This window comes from Meriones unguiculatus, chromosome 4 (genome assembly GCF_030254825.1).
Source record: "Meriones unguiculatus strain TT.TT164.6M chromosome 4, Bangor_MerUng_6.1, whole genome shotgun sequence".
Lineage (NCBI taxonomy): Eukaryota > Metazoa > Chordata > Mammalia > Rodentia > Muridae > Meriones > Meriones unguiculatus.
Window position 1 is genome coordinate 1,515,511 of NC_083352.1, and position 16,275 is coordinate 1,531,785.

Consider the following 16,275-nt stretch of genomic DNA (forward strand, 5'->3'; position numbering starts at 1 on the left):
CAACCTTGAGGCAGCTGAGGGTCCAAGGCAGAGGCTGGAAAGGATAGGGCATGCATGGCACAGCCTCTCACATAGTTTCTAATATCTGGCTCAGACTTAGAAAGGAGATATTTTAATTGTCTACCATGAGAACATGGAGGTGGAAAGACATCTAATAGAATAATCATAAATTATTGTCTCAAAAATAAAAATAAGTAAGCTTCAATTTCTTGGACAGCAATGAGCCATTTGTATAAACAGCTGAATTCCTAGTGATCTCAGGTTCCTCCAATACAAAACACGCAGTTGGAAAGAATAGTTCACGAAGTCAAAGCCAGCTTTAACGTTCTCAAATTAAGTCCCAGGTTGAAGATGACAAAAACGGTCACAGAGGTAAGTAGATAGAACATGTCTTAGGTACTTTTCCATTTTTGTTATACAACACCACAACCGAGGCAAATCCTAAAAGAAAGGACTTAGTTTGGGCTTTCGGTTTCAGGGAGTTAAAGTCCGTGATGGCAGAGTAAGTGTAACTGCAGGAACAGATGAAAATTCACACATTGGTCAGCAAATAGGAAGAGCGTGGGATACTGGGAATAGCAAGAGCCTTTTGAAACCGAAAAGCCTGCCCGCAGTGACACGCCTCCACCAACAGGATCGCATTCTAAGTGCTTCCCACACAGTTTCCAGTTCTACACCTGGAAATCAGGTTTTCAAGAGTCATTCTCATCCGAACAACCACTTATGCTGTGACTGCTAAAGACACAGAACAGTGTGCGCGCGCACACACACACACACGCTCCCCTCTGTCTCTCTTCTCTCTCTCTCATGTGTGTATGTGTGTGTGTGTGTGTTTATGTGTGTATACGTGTGTGAGAGTCAACTGAGTGCAGAGGCCTGAGGAGGATGCAGGATGTCACTGAAGCTGAGTAGGGACAGTTGTGAGTTACCTCAGCAGGGTACGAAGAACTAAACAGCTCTTACCCACTTTATCCTCTAGCAAACTCAGTGTATCTGGATTTATGCTGAGGTGTTGTTCTTTTTTTTTTATACACCTGTACTTGAGTTTTGTGCAGGGTGATAAATATGGATCTATTTGTATTTTTCTACATGTAGACATCAAGTTAGACCAGCAGCATTTTTTATAGACATTGAAAGAACAATCTTAAATTCCATATTTAAAAACCAAAACCCACTGAACTGTCATGGGCTACATCTCTTCAGGGGTTCTAGGTTATCTCCATGAATAGTTCTTGGTTGGAGTATGAGTCTCTGGGAAGTTCCCTGTGTTCAAATTTTCTGGTTCTGTTGCTCTCCTTGTGTGGTCCCCATCCTCTCCAGCTCTTAATGGGAACAGGGACTGCCTCTGACATAATCTGATTGGCCTGCTCTTTGATCACCTCGCCGTGAGGGGGGAGCAGCCTTACCAGGCCACAAAAGATGACAATGCAGCCACTCTTGATGTGATCTGATAGACTAGGATCAGAAGGAAGGAGAAGAGGACCTCCCCTATCAGTGGACTTGGGGAGGGGCATGCGTGAAGAAGGGGAAGGGAGGGTGAGATTGGGAAGGGAGGAGGGAGGGACTTATGGGGGGATACAAAGTAAATAAAGTGTAATTGATAATAAAAATATTTTAAAAAAAAAAAACAAAACAAAACCCAGAATTACTAAAACAATCCCATAGAATAATAGAACTTCTGGAGATATGTCCATACCTGACTTCAAGTTATATTACAGAGCAATAGTAATAAAAATGTCATGGTACTGGCATAGAAATAGACTGGTTGATCAATGGAATCAAATCAAAGACCCAAAGATAAACCCATACATGCATGTACACCTAACTTTTTGTAAAGAAACTAAACCATACAAGGAAAAAAGGCAGCAGCAGCATTTGTTAATTTTTTACAGCATCATATCATCCTTGAATTTTCTTCTTACTTCTCTAGCTCTTTTGAAGCTTATTTTTCTATTTTCTGCATTAACCTTGAAACCTTAAATCTGACATCAACAACCACAAAGACTAGGGCACAATTCCTATTTACAAACTCCACATAATCTCACTCATCGCTGTGGTTTGGAGGAGCATCCTCAGAATGATGAATACCACCTGTATGTGGCATTGATGCTCCCTCTAGACTACAAATGTCTGTGTTGTATTTGACATCTTGATTTGGGTGGTTCATATGTCATAGCCAACTGATAGCACAGATCTTTCAAATTACACATGTACACTCTCAACTTCCCCTGTTCTGTAATTCTTCTTCTCTTTTTGTTTATTTTGCTATCATCCCAAGATTTACCCTTTTTTTAAAATAAAACCTTTAAGTCTCATTTTATTTTCTTCATCCTCAAAAACCAATCCTTTGATAAATGTAGCTAAGAAACCAATTAGTTTATTTTATCAATGTGATTTGTATCATTGAATTTAACATTCCATGCAATACAACATGGGGCCCAGTGTGTTTCAACTCCAAGTGCAGCTTTGCAATACAGCCTTCCCTAAGCACAGTGATCAAGGCAACTGGATCACATTAAATACCAAGTCTGTACAGCAGTTACTTCCTCTTAAATGGTCCATTGCATGCCATTACACTTTACAACCCAGAGAATATTAGGTTTTTTTTCTTTTCCTCTATATTAAAACTTTTCTTATTCAAGAATCTCTGGTATAAGAGAGTAGGTATTAAATCTAACTGATATAAAATTAATGATACATATTTTATAAGAGATTTTAATTTAAACTGATATTCCTGAAAAATAGAATCATAAAAAATAGTGATGAGAAGATTGCATTTAAATATTTTAAGCTTTCTAAATGAAAAAAAAAACAAACAAACCAACAACAACAAATAAATGAATGAGTATGCTATAACTTCCAAATAATTATAGGGCACCTAAATTAAACTACAAATTATGTAAACTAGACCAATAAACCATGAATCCTAAAATAATTTTGAAGTTGGGTGTAAGACAAGGCCAACTTAAATAATAAAGAGATATCTAATTTTGAATCTGAAATATGGAAGGAGCCATATCTGATGAATAAATGCTGAAAGGTATGTCAATTGAAATAATGACCATTGTGATCCTGAGTTCAAAGAATGTAATGTTCAGATAAAAATGCTGAAGAAATCCTCTGGGGATTTGATTAGTTTGGGGAATAATAACTATTAATAATAAGAAAAACTTAAGCCATGACCAATTTAGAAGACTTTTTTTAATAAGTACTACAAATAAATTTTATGCTCTTGATTTTAAGACATATTCATTTTCATCAAAAGAAGTTACACAGAAACTTTAAATACAAGTAGATTTGAAATTAATAAGATCACTTAGGGAACTCTTTCACTTTGAAAACATCAGCATTATCAGTTTGGTAGGCATTGTACTCAGAGGTGGGGCCAACACCAATGGGTTGTATACAGCTGAAATTATGGATAGTTAAAGAAGTTAATACACAGAGTAGTCAGGATAAAACCATTCTCTCTATATACATTGTTCTGGAAAATTTCGACAATGCCTCTTAAACCCTGAGACAGATTGCAAGATAGGATGACCTGGGAGAGAAGGATATGTCCTCACTTACTTAGGGAGCTCCTCTCACATTAGGACCTTTGCATGGCCAAATTCATATGGGGAATATGAAATTATAGATAGCTGTAGTTGGAGAAGAAAGAAAATGTCTTTTTTTCCACGTTTATCCTTCTGAAAAATATCTCCAAAAAATCTAGTATAAAATATTGCTTATCTGGATGCTTGACTCTAATTGGTTATGATAGAGAGAATCCATGTATTCAGGGACACTGGCAATTACTGGGTAAACTGGTGTAATCCAATATAAACAATACAAATGTATACTAGAAAAATTAATAATATTCATCAGAGTATTATGACATGGCATCTAGGAATTCATGAATGTATGAATTCACTTGTTAGAAAGCAAGACAAATGCAACTTGAAAACAAAGGTGGAATCTAGACTGTGAATTTTGTGGCAGAATAATATAGAATAAGAATAAAAAAGTTGTGTCTCAAATTTTCGTAGTGTGGGTTTTGAGTCCCGTAGGAGGACGCACATAAGCGCAGTCTGTAGCTTAGGAAATGTGCATATCTTGCAGAACCAGGGTCCAGGTTTGCATCTTTGTTATTTGAAGTGTAGTTTCAATTATTCTAAAATTTAAAATATAATTGTGTTATTTTCCCCTTTCCCTTTCTTCCTCCAACGTCTTCCATGAAGCCCTACTTTCAAATTCATGTAGCAGATTTACTTTGAAAGCTTTTCTACAGGCTTGTGTGGTATTTTATGTTTGGAACCCAGATGTGATGGTTTAGGCTTTTGTGTCCTCATATTATGATTATAATCATCCTTGACTATGAAAAAATAGTCATAAAATGGCACAACTTACAGCCATGCCATTAAGTTGTATCTCATTAAGGTGACAGTGGGACACTTGTTTTAGGTCTCTAAAATCCATCACCTTCCCTACAACTACTCCTTATGACACCAGCACAGATAAATTCATAGCATTCAAGCCTTTACTGATAGAAGACAAAGTAGTTGATAACTTGATAAAGAACCATGTATTTCTCTCTCTCTCTGTGTGTGTGTGTGTGTGTGTGTGTGTGTGTGTGCTTATGTACATATACTTAAAAGAACAAATGAAAGCTCTTTAAGAGGAACCTTAGCTTTACTTTTAGGTTGGTTAATTATATTTGCTCTTTTTTTGAAAATCAGATTGATTTTGTAATTTAATGTATTTTAATGCAAAATATTTCAAAGAATTTATGTTACCCCAAATGTTCAAGATGAGGTTGGATACATTTTTCTTAACATGTAAAAAATTAGCTAGGGAGGGAGCTACAGAGGGGATACAAAGTGAATAAACTGTAATTAATAAAAATAAAAATTTAAAAAAAAATTAGCTACAGATAGAAGGTCTGGAGGTATACACAGATATTTTTAAAAAATGAAACTGTGAGGAGGAACTGTAAAAGATTGTCTTTAAATCATGACAGCTGTAAAGCCCATCTCGTTTCCCATTTTAGCAGAAGTATTTTAAGCATCAAAAGCAACACACAAAACGGTTCGAAGGAAATAGTGACATAATGATAGATGGTGCCTGAAAAAGGATTCAATGATTTTTGCGGAACTTGCTTTCATCTTACAGCTAATTATATAATGAAGTGGAAAACCCAAATAGCTCCTCTTGTGATTTCTGTCAGAGACTGTAAATTTTAAAACTAAGAGTAAGAAAAATGAGAGTTTTGCTCTATGGTTAGTTTCTCAAAATTGATCAGATGAGAGCATCTTACATTCTGGAAAAAATTTTTGATAGCAGAGGTAAACAACTGATGTATTTTTCTGTGAGCCACTAGGAGAATCTAAACTCCTGGAGTTTAAAACAATAAAATTATTCTTATTTAACACTTCAATATTCATTCATTCATTCAATATTTGTGAAGACTCTTCTATGTGCTACACAACCTGATAGCGGCTTGGTACCACGAAAGCTGCAAGTGGTGGCTGTGGAGCTTGGACATGGACACTGGATGTTGCAAACTGGGTGGTATGATGCTTAAAGGTAAACAGGCATGTTATATGTGTTAGCGTCTATTGGCTTGTCTCAAATTTGTCTACTGAACCAGCAACAAATGCATAAAATTAGATTATTGTAAAATAGGCATTTTAGGTGGGTCCAATAAGCGTCCTAGGGAATGAAATATCAGCACACTCTAGAAGAAGACATTGAGAGTGCACAACAGGAAAAGCTTTGGTACAGATTTTAATCCATTCATTGTAGAACTGCAAAAAAAAAATGAGACAAAATATATTAGGTAACTTCATACTGAGACAATTTTGTAAAATAAATTTGAACTGGATTCCAGGCTCCTCCATGCGCTGGATAGCCTTTTTTTCAGATACATGATAGAAGTCAACCCTGATGGGTTAAGATAGTAAACAACTCATAGTGTTGACTGAATACTTGAAACTGCCTGTTCTCTACCAAGAAAAATTACTAGCTGGTAAATTCTTAAATGGAATGTCAAGGGAGAATACTCTCTCCCCCATCAAATAACACACTTTTGAATTCACCTCAAATGCCCATGTTTTAACCTACCATATGTAAAATGTAAAGCCTGAAGTTAGATAGATATGGGAGCAGTGCATCTATATGTCACTTAATCCGAGAATTAAATAAGCCAAGCAAATAATAGAGGGAGGAGCCAGGGCACAGAGGAAGACAATGCAGCCACTCATGATGAGATCTGATAGACTAGGATCAGAAGGAAGGAGAGAAAACCCTCCCCTATCAGTGGACTTGGGAGGGAGAGTGGGATTGGGAGGGGAGGGAGAGAGAGCTACGGGGGGGATACAAAGTGAATAAACTATAATTAATAAAACATTTTAAAAAATAAAAAAGAAATTGTGTATACATGAGAGCTATAGAAGCTCATATAAAAATGTTTTTGAACATTTCATCATCTAGAAATATATGCATGTGTGAATAAGCTTACATTTTCTGTATCTTCATGATGAATTTTGTGAAATTTATACTTTTATTTCATATTTTAATAAATTAAAAGTAAAATAGGTGTTTGCAATGCTCCACCACTTAATAGTATCTGAAAAAACAAAATTACAAAAATCTTTTATCTCTACTCAAATTTGGATCATTGGGTTGAAGAATGAGAGGCAAACTTAAGATAAAAATATTGCTATGTAATAGGACAAGTAAATATATTTGCCCAGATATAGCTGAATGGAAAACATTTTTCCCCCAAAGGAAAAACATGTTGTGAAAAAGAAACACAAATAATGCCTCCATTTCTTAAAACCATCAATTCAATTGGAATTATGTCAAGGAAGAATGAGTTGCAGGAGGAAAAAACAAATAAGAGATTCACCAGTTCCATTACTCTTCTACAACTGCTTTCTTCCTTGCTCTCTTGAAGAAACATATTATCCAAGTTTTTTTAAAAGTAGTCTAGCAGGACTGCTCCTCCCTGGGGGGGTGGGGAGGTCAAAGAGCATTGAGTTCCTGTCAGAAATAGTCCCTGTTCCCCTTACTATCAGAAACCAATTGGTTACTGAGCTACTACGGGCTACATTCGAGCAGAGGTTCTAGGTTATATCCACACATGGTCGTTGGTGGAGTGTCAGTCTCAGTAAAGACCCCCGTGCCCAGATATATTTGGTCCTTGTGGAGCTCCTATCCTTTCCACGTCATACTAACTCCCTCTTCTTTCATAAGATTCCCTGCACTCTGCCGAAGGTTTGGTTATGAGTCTTAGTATCTACTTTGATACACTGCTAGGTAGTCTTTCAGAGGCCCTCTGCAGTAGGTTCTTGTTCTGTTACTTGTTTTCTCCTATGTCCAATGCACCTCCCATTTGTCTTTCTAAATAAAGATTAATCATCTTACCCTGGGTCCTCTTTCTTGTTTATCTTCGTTAGGTGTATAGACCACAGAGGAGGACTTTGCAACCAGTCCTGAAGATACCTGATAAAACAGGGTCAGATGAAAGGGGAGGAGGTCCTCCCCAATCAGTGGACTTGGAAAGAGGCAGGGAGGAGATGAGGGAGGGAGAGTGAGATTGGGAGGGAATGAGGGAGAGGGATACAGCTGAGATACAGAGTTAATAAAATGAAACTAATAATAAAAATTAAAATAAAAAAAAAGTAGTTGCACCCCAGAGATGGAGAAGCAACGCTTCTCCTCAGAAAACATCTCAATCTAGATGGAAAAAGATGAGACAAAGACAAAATGTCAGGTGAGCTCTAAGTGGAACTGATGGGTGGCTTGGATCCCTGGGCACTGAAGGGTGGCATTAACACTGAAGTAGGTTAGCTGGCCAGGTCCTTGAGTAGAAAGCTATGTCTTCACTTCAAGGGTCTTTGCAATAATTCAAGGTTTTTTGAAAGAAGATATGATCAATTTTGTTTTGTTTTTTTCACAAAGGCATCCTTAGCAATCTTAGAGGTAGATTCTGAGTCCAGACACATGGCCAAACAGTGAGGGATTTTCTACATTCAGAAAGGAGACAGTCAGAAGAATCAGGTGATAGTAGTAACATGAAAAGAGGTGACCAAATATCAAAATCTTTGCAGATGGTTTGGATGTGAGAACAAAGTAACAAAAAGAATAGGATTTCACAGCCTATTCTCTGTGTATGGAATAATATTGTGCCAGTTTAGATAATTCACAACAATTGTTTCATCAAACAAATTTGTCTAAGTAAACTTCAGAATGTTTCAACTATTACTTAATATTTAAAACCATTCAATTTTAGTTTTCTAGCAGGAAACAAGGATAAGAGCATACTCCAGACAGCCCAAGTGTAGCACTTCTCTGACTGCTTTGTGACTTGGGCAAGGGGAACTGTACATGATTGTGACTGGGTGTAGAGCTGACTGTGAGCATTGCATCTGCACGTACACTTCCACCATAAGCTCCTCTGTAAATTAGCTAATATGGAAATGTTTAGTTTAAGCAATAAATATTGGTAACCATTTATTGCCCAGAGCATTTCTATATATACGTTTAAGATCTGAACTGTGTTACTGAATGTTCCCTAAAGTATGTTGGGTGGCATTTTAATATTGCAAAACTTTACCACTGTAAATGTGATAATTATTACATAACTTGATCATTGTAGATAATTGTCAATTTTCCTCTTCACAGAATAAGTGCCAGATTCATCAAAAACCACTGAACATACTTTCCTAGTAAGTTAACGTTAATTTGCCTTTAAAAAGTAGTCTTCCCCCTCCGAGGGAGGAGCAGCCTTGCCAGGCCACAGGAGGACACTGCGGCCAGTCCTGAAGAGACCTGATGAGCTAGGGTCAGATGGAAGGGGAGGAGGTCCTCCCCTATCAGTGGACTTGGAGAGGGGCAGGGAGGAGATGAGGCAGGGAGAGCGGGATTGGAAGGGAATGAGGGGGCTACAGCTGGGATACAAAGTACATAAACTGTAATTAATATAAAAATTTTAATTAAAACATATCTTTTTTTTAATCCAGAGGGTGTTTCTATACATTTGACAACTAAATGAAAATTCTGGATTTTAATTTTCAGTGTACAGCAGTTTCAAATATCCCAGGCTGTGTATGACATGAACTTCTGATTTTCCTACCTTGTCTATGCAATGGCAGGATTAACTGTGTATACCACTGCTCTTGGGTTATGCTATGTTGGGAATCAAAACCAGGTCTTCATTAAGACGAAGCAAGCATTTATTCTACCAACAGCATAATATTCCTGTTCTTGAATTTTATTGATGTCATAGTTACTTACACTGAGAGCTTACTCTGAATGCCAACATTCGAGTTGGGAGCTGAAGAGATAACTGTACTTTGTGATCTAGACTCTTGAGAAAGTGAGAAGACAGACAGAACAAAACAGAAACAAGAACAAAATGTTATCACCCTTGAGTTCCTTTCCAGCATTTAAAGACAGCAATGTGGGGACGTGCATGTTAAAATCAGGCCCCACTGCCAAGGCTGAACTTACATTGACAATGTGTTCTCCTGGATATTCAGTTCCATTGCAGGAAGGCCTTGGCTAATAGCAAAAACCCATAATATATTAATGAGTATTAATTTCCATTTTTAAAGAAAAGAGCTCTTTTAACTTTTGCCTGGACCTAAATAACCTACAAAATTACTTCATATTATTTCTACTGCAGACATTAGTTAATTTTGCCTAAATTGAATGGAATCAAATAAATTATGGTGCTTTTCCTTCTTTCTTTTCCTTTTTTTTGGGGAGGGTATCAGTTATTTATTGCCAACTTTGACAATGTAAGACTGTTTTACATGATTAAAAAAAGCTGCAGATTCTAGAGTAAAACAAGGAGGGATGTAGTAAGGTATAGAGAGAAAGAAATAGACAGATAGAGACTAACAGAGACAGAGACATAGAGGAAATGAACCTCAGAAAAAGAAGCTAAAAAGGAAAAGGCTAGTGTGTAAAGCCAAATGCCAATTGACAACTCAAGCTGCGGTTAAACACAGCACAATAATGTGTTCCTATGATTTCTTCTAACAATACATACAATTCAGTTTTAATGGAAACTTTATTTTGACGAATAAATGTCAGTTCAATGTATTATTATGGTGTCATACTCTAGCCAGACTTTATATACACCAAGATTTTTTAATTGGGCTTTTTATCTCTAATAACTGATTCAGTCTGCAATAGTTAGAAGGTCCATGGATTTGTTCAGAGTATTAATAGTGAAAAAATGTTGTGAAGGTTGAGGACAAGAAGCTTGTCATCAACAGTAAACCCATCACCATCTTCTAGGAGTGAGATCCTGCTAAAAACAAATGGTGCTGAGTATGTTGTGGAGTCTACTGGTGTCTTCACCACCACCGAGAAGGCCAGGGCTCACTTGAAGGGTGGGGCCTAAAGGGTTATCATCTGTGCCTCTTCCCCCAATGCCCCCAAGTCTGTGATGGGTGTAAACTATGAGAAGCATGACAGCTCGCTCAAGATTGTCAGCTATGGTTGCTGCTCCACTAACTGCTTTGCCCCCTTGGCTAACGTCATCCATGCCAACTCTGGCATCTTGGCAGGACTCACGACCACAGTCTACGCCATCACTGCTACCCAGAAGACTGTGGATGGCCCTTCTGGAAAGTCATGGTGTGATGGCCGTGGGGCAGCCCAGAACATCATCCCTGCATCCACTGATGCTGCCGAGGCTGTAGGCAAGGTCATCCCAGAGCTGAACAGGAAGGTCACTGGCATGGCCTTCTCACTGTTTTCCTACCCCAAGTGTCTGTCCTGGTTCTGACATGCAGACTGCAGAAACCTGCCAAGTATTATGACATCAAGAAGGTGACGAAGATTGATCAATCCTCGTTTAGAAAGACAGATGGGATGTGCATTGAACGTATGACAGGAGTCTACTGAGCGCATCTGAAAGACTCTAACTAGCAATGTTTTCAAAGCAAAGACTCATGACCAAACCTTTGGCAGAGTACAGGGAATCATAAGAAAGAAGGGGAGTTAGTCTGATGGGGAAAGGATATGAGCTCCACAAGGACCAAATATATCTGGGCACAGGGTCTTTTCTGAGACTGACATTCAACCAAGGACCATGTATGGATATAACCTAGAACCTCCACTCAGATGTAGCCTGTGGTAGCTCAGTAACCAATTGGTTTCCCAAAGTGAGGGGAACAGGGACTATTTCTAACAGGAACTCAATGACTGGCTCTTTGGTCTCCCCACCCCCGAAGGGAGGAGCAGTCCTGTTAGGCCACAGAGGAGGGCTTTGCAGCCAGTCCTGAAGATACCTGATAAAACAGGATCAGATGAATGGGGAGGAGGTCCCCCCTATCAGTGGACTTGGAAAGGGGCACGGTGGAGATGAGGGAGGGAGGGAGGGACTGGGAGGGAATGAGGGATCGGGACACGGCTGGGATACAGAGTTAATAAAATGTAACTGATAATAAAAAAAAAAATAAAAATAAATTATTTAAAAAAAAAAAAGAAGGTGACGAAGCAGGTATCCAAAGGCCCACTAAAGGGCATCCTGGGCTACACTGAGGACCAGGTTGTCTCCTGTGACTTTAACAGCAACTCCCACTCTTCCACTTTTGATGCCGGGGCTGGCACTGCCCTCAATGACAACTTTGTAAAGCTCGTCTCCTGGTGTGACAATGAATACAGCTGCACCAACAGGGTGGTGGACCTCATGGTCTACACGGCCTCCAAGGAGTAAGAAGCTCTGGACCACCTACCCCAGCAAGAACACAAGAGCTACAGAGAGGCCCTTGGCTGCCGAGGAGCCCCTGTCCCAACTCAGCCCCTGACACTGAGCATCTCTCTACAGTTTCCATCCCAGACCCCTAGTATAGCAGGAGGTCTCAGGAAGCCCTGCTCTCTCGAATACCATCAATCAAGTTCACTGCACTCCAAATATAGATAAAAAATAACACAAAATAAATAGGCTAAACAGTGCACACACATACATATATATCTTAGTTAATGAACATATTTCAATGTAACGAAATACATTAGAATTACAGTAAACTAGAATATATTGAATAGTCATTCAAACAGAGAATTAAACCAGCAATTTTTCATGCAAATTTTATCACTTAAATACTATCTAAGAATAAATGAAATAGAATATTAGTAATAATTATTACTTCTAATAAATGGATATTAACTTTTCTAATGAGCTCACAAATAATAGATAACTGTATACAAGGACCTTAAAATAAAAATTTTCCTTGTGCAATACAGTAAGAAACGATTCTATAATTTTTTCTTACTATTGACTTAATGCTAAAGCTCAGAATGCTTACGTCAATTTTGCAAACCTTGTTAGTCACTTCTAACTTTTTATTTTATAGTAAAACAGGATGAGAGGAGAAAACCACAAACAGGAGTCCAGGTGCCCTTCTTTAATGTCTTGCAACTGAATCTGACTCTTTTGTGTGTGGGCACATACACCAAAACAGACACAGGCATATAGAACATTGCATCTTAGCATGCGTACATATTTTAATATTATCATAGAATTTTCTAATGACTGTCATTTTAAAAATGAGTTTAAATTTAAAAAGATGAAATCATTATACATTGTGATAACAGAATATAAATACTTGAACTTTGAAAGGATGATGTTTTATTAATATGTAAGATCATATCTAGAAGATGCCTATTCTGTTTTTTCAGACATATAAATTCCTATGCTTTTTTCTTATTTATATTTGTATTTCTTTATTTTTGTAAAAAGAATACTAAAATTTTATTTTATTAGTTATTTTTTGTTGCTACTATAAAACACCATAACCAAAAATAGCTTTCAGGAGGATTTTATTTGGGCTTAGAGTTCCATAAGATAAGAGTTCATCATAGAGAGAAGCATTTCCACAGGCATCAGGCATTTTGGGCAGAGTTCAGGTAATCTTATGAAAGAAGGGAGAGACAGTAAGACCTGGAGAGGACAGGAGCTCCACAAGGAGAGCAACAGAACCAAAATCTGTGGGCACAGGGGTCTTTTATGAGACTGGTACTCCAACCAAGGACTATTCATGGATATAACCTAGAACACCTGCTCAGATGTAGCCCATGGTAGCTAAGTCTCCAGGTGGGTTCCCTAGTAAAGGGAAGAGGGATGTCTCTGACGTGAACTCAGTTGCTTGCTCTTTGAAAACCTCACAGACTCCACTTTCCACTGTTTACCAAATATCAAGGGCAATTTGATCTGTAAATCCTGTTCTGTGGAGGTGGAGAGATGTCTCAAAGATTAAAGGAGCTCCTTTTGCAATCGTAAGGTTTGGAGTTCCTATCCCAGTACCCAAATTACATTTTCTGAGTCCTCACAGATGCTAGTAATCACGATTCCAAGGGACGGTAAAGCTAGCATCATTGTTGGATGTTGCACAATTCCAGCTTACTTGAAAAAACGGAGTCCCAGATTCTAGGAAAATCTCTTCTAGAAAGGAATAGGTTGAAGATGATAGAGAAAGATTGTTAGGGCCCTCTTTTACCCTCTACATAGGTGCAAAGAAACACACACACACACACACACACAATCCTGCATATATGAATATCCGTGCACTTCAAGATACACAAAAATATGACACAATAAGATAAATTAATACTTTTCTAGCAAGTTCTGTCTTGATAAACCATTTATCCTTCATATTTATTGAATATGCTTTAGTGACAAACCTACTCTTATATGTTTACTAATTACTGGACCCCAAATTTACACAGTGGGACATTTTCTTCTTGACTTTATATCAGTGGGAATCAGAAAACGACTAATAAATATAGTTAACCTTGACCTTTAGATAAAGTGGAGAACTACCTAGCACCATCTTCTAGTGCCAAGTCTGTCTCACATCACAGGCAGTGACATGACATGAAGTATCATTAAGGTAGAATTTAGGTGAATTTTTTTTGTACAGATATTATTGATATTCTTTGTCTATAAGTATTTTCTTTGTCTACAAGTATTTATAGTAACAACTATAATATTTAAATTTTTCTTTTGTTCTTCTAATATCAAGTGGAATCTAAGACATGTTAGAAGCTAATGTGAATTCAAACTAAATTATTCATTTACTAACTGGAAAAATTCAACAACTATTTTTTAAAGCAGATTACATGCAGTTGTGAGTTTGAATCAGAGATAGTTATATTAGGTGAAGCACTAGGTTTTTGAAGTAGATACTGTTAGAACCAATGAAAGGATGCTGCACACAACAGATTTCATATGAAAGAGGTTTATTAGATGGAGATGAAGAGAGAAAAAGAGAAGGGAGCAAGACAGCATAGGGGGCAGGGAGGGAGTGCCCCCGATAGAGAAAGGGGAGCAAGCAAGAGAGTAAGAGGGCAAGAGAGCAACAAAGTGGCAGGTTGATCCTTTTAAGGAGAAACTTAACCATGCCTGTTAGGTGTGGCTACCTGGCTGACATGATGACATCACAGGTTGCCAAGCAACCCAGAAGCAGGCTGCCTAAACACTAACAGATACTTGCAGGCAGTCATGTATTGCAAGTTCTCTGGGGACAAACACTTTCATGGTAAAGGGTACAGGACAGAGGACAGACTGAGGCTCTGCCCTCATGCTGTCATAAGAGAGCTTCCCTAACTGCATGAATCAGTTAGTTGGAGTTTTCCTTTTGAGTTGTCCTTAAATGAATAAGAGAAATGAATCTTTATATATCTACACCCAGGAATTCTGGTTTATATTGCCTTGTCTCCAATCTAGAGATCCTATATCTCTACAAATGCAGTCATTTTCCAAGGACAGCTAAATGCTGAGAACCTCTATGCCAGCACCAGTGCCTTAAGATTGAATTATAATGACCTAATCTGGAATATGAACAAAATATGAAGTTATATCCTAAATAAAAAAAGATTAGGAGAATATGAAACCAACCAACCTCCTTATTTTTCTTTCCCCTCCATACTCCAGCCTTCTGTTCATTCCTTATTTTTTTAAGTATGATTGAAAATAACTTCTTTCACTTCAAAGAACAAATATCTTTTTAAACATTGCATTTTGGCATTACTTTCATTAAATTCATTATAAAAATATTAATAAACTATTTCATGCAAGATTGTATAGTGTAAGTTCAAACAGCAATTTCATGAGAACTGGATGTAGTTTTTCTGTCTAGGACTAAGAAACTTATGGTTTAGAAGAGCTAGCTGAAAAACATAACTGCATTCCTTTGTTATCAAAATCAGAGCTATTGAAGGTAACACAGTGTTTTCCCAAAACATCAGTGACATAAAAATACTCACACACACAAAAAATGAGATGAGTAGATAAAGCCTTTCTCATGAATTCATTGGATTCCAGTCCTCGTCTGTTTAATCTGCTAATAAAAAGTATTTACTACAGTGATCTTTATCACTCAATAGGGGGAAAAATTGTATCTTTTAAAAAGCTGTCATAAAATTCTGTAACCCTATTAAATGATAGCAAATAGACATTTTAATCTCAAAATCTTAAAACAAGTTCAGAGATAAAGATGTTGATTTGAGAGAGAGAGAGGGTGAGAGATGACTGAATTCAAAGATGTCTATGATGAATGCTAAAAATGTTTGACCCAGGTCACCAAGTTGAGTGAGACTTCATGAAGCCAGCCAAGGCATGCAGGTAATAAAAACTAAGCCTGCCTGAGAGCAGCACAGTAAGATTTACCTGCTGGCCAGTGTCCATAAGTGACCATTCCAGAATGGAACCCATAGAATCCATTTCTGTGTGTACCCAGAAGGGTCCACCAGCAGCCTTGACAGGTTCTCTGTAAAATTAAGCTACTTCAACGGGAGATAAATAATTTCTCTCTAGTTTGAGATGATATTCATCTCTTCCAGTAATTTGTTTGCTAATATGCCAGCAATCAATGGACAAGGGTGAAGAAGAAATTTGTTTCCAAAAGCACTCTTCATTAATCACACTGGCCCTACACCACAACTGTATTTTGCTTCCTTATTCAATAGCACTTTCATGTCCCGTGTGGGCAGCTCTCATTATTACATATCATTTTCCTTAGGATGTGATTTAATTTTAATGCCTGAATCTAAATTTAAATTCTCTGCTACTTAGAAGCTCTCTTGTGTAATAAGAAAACAGAGTTTATTCTGTCTCTCTGCTTGTGAATGCTTTGCACTGTTTTTAAATTAAGATAAAAATCAATATGAACAAAAGGAAAGTAGAGGCACGTATAAAGTTGCTGCCTTTCTTAGACTAAGCAGACAACTCTTCTGAAACATTGTCATTACCTATAGGCTGCTTTCTAATTCTTGGTT

At 37.6% G+C, this 16,275-nt stretch overlaps 1 pseudogene; it reads left to right on the forward strand.

The window, feature by feature from the left end:
- Nucleotides 1-494: 494 nt before the first annotated feature.
- Nucleotides 495-11,923, forward strand: LOC110565912 (glyceraldehyde-3-phosphate dehydrogenase-like; annotated as a pseudogene).
- Nucleotides 11,924-16,275: the final 4,352 nt, after the last annotated feature.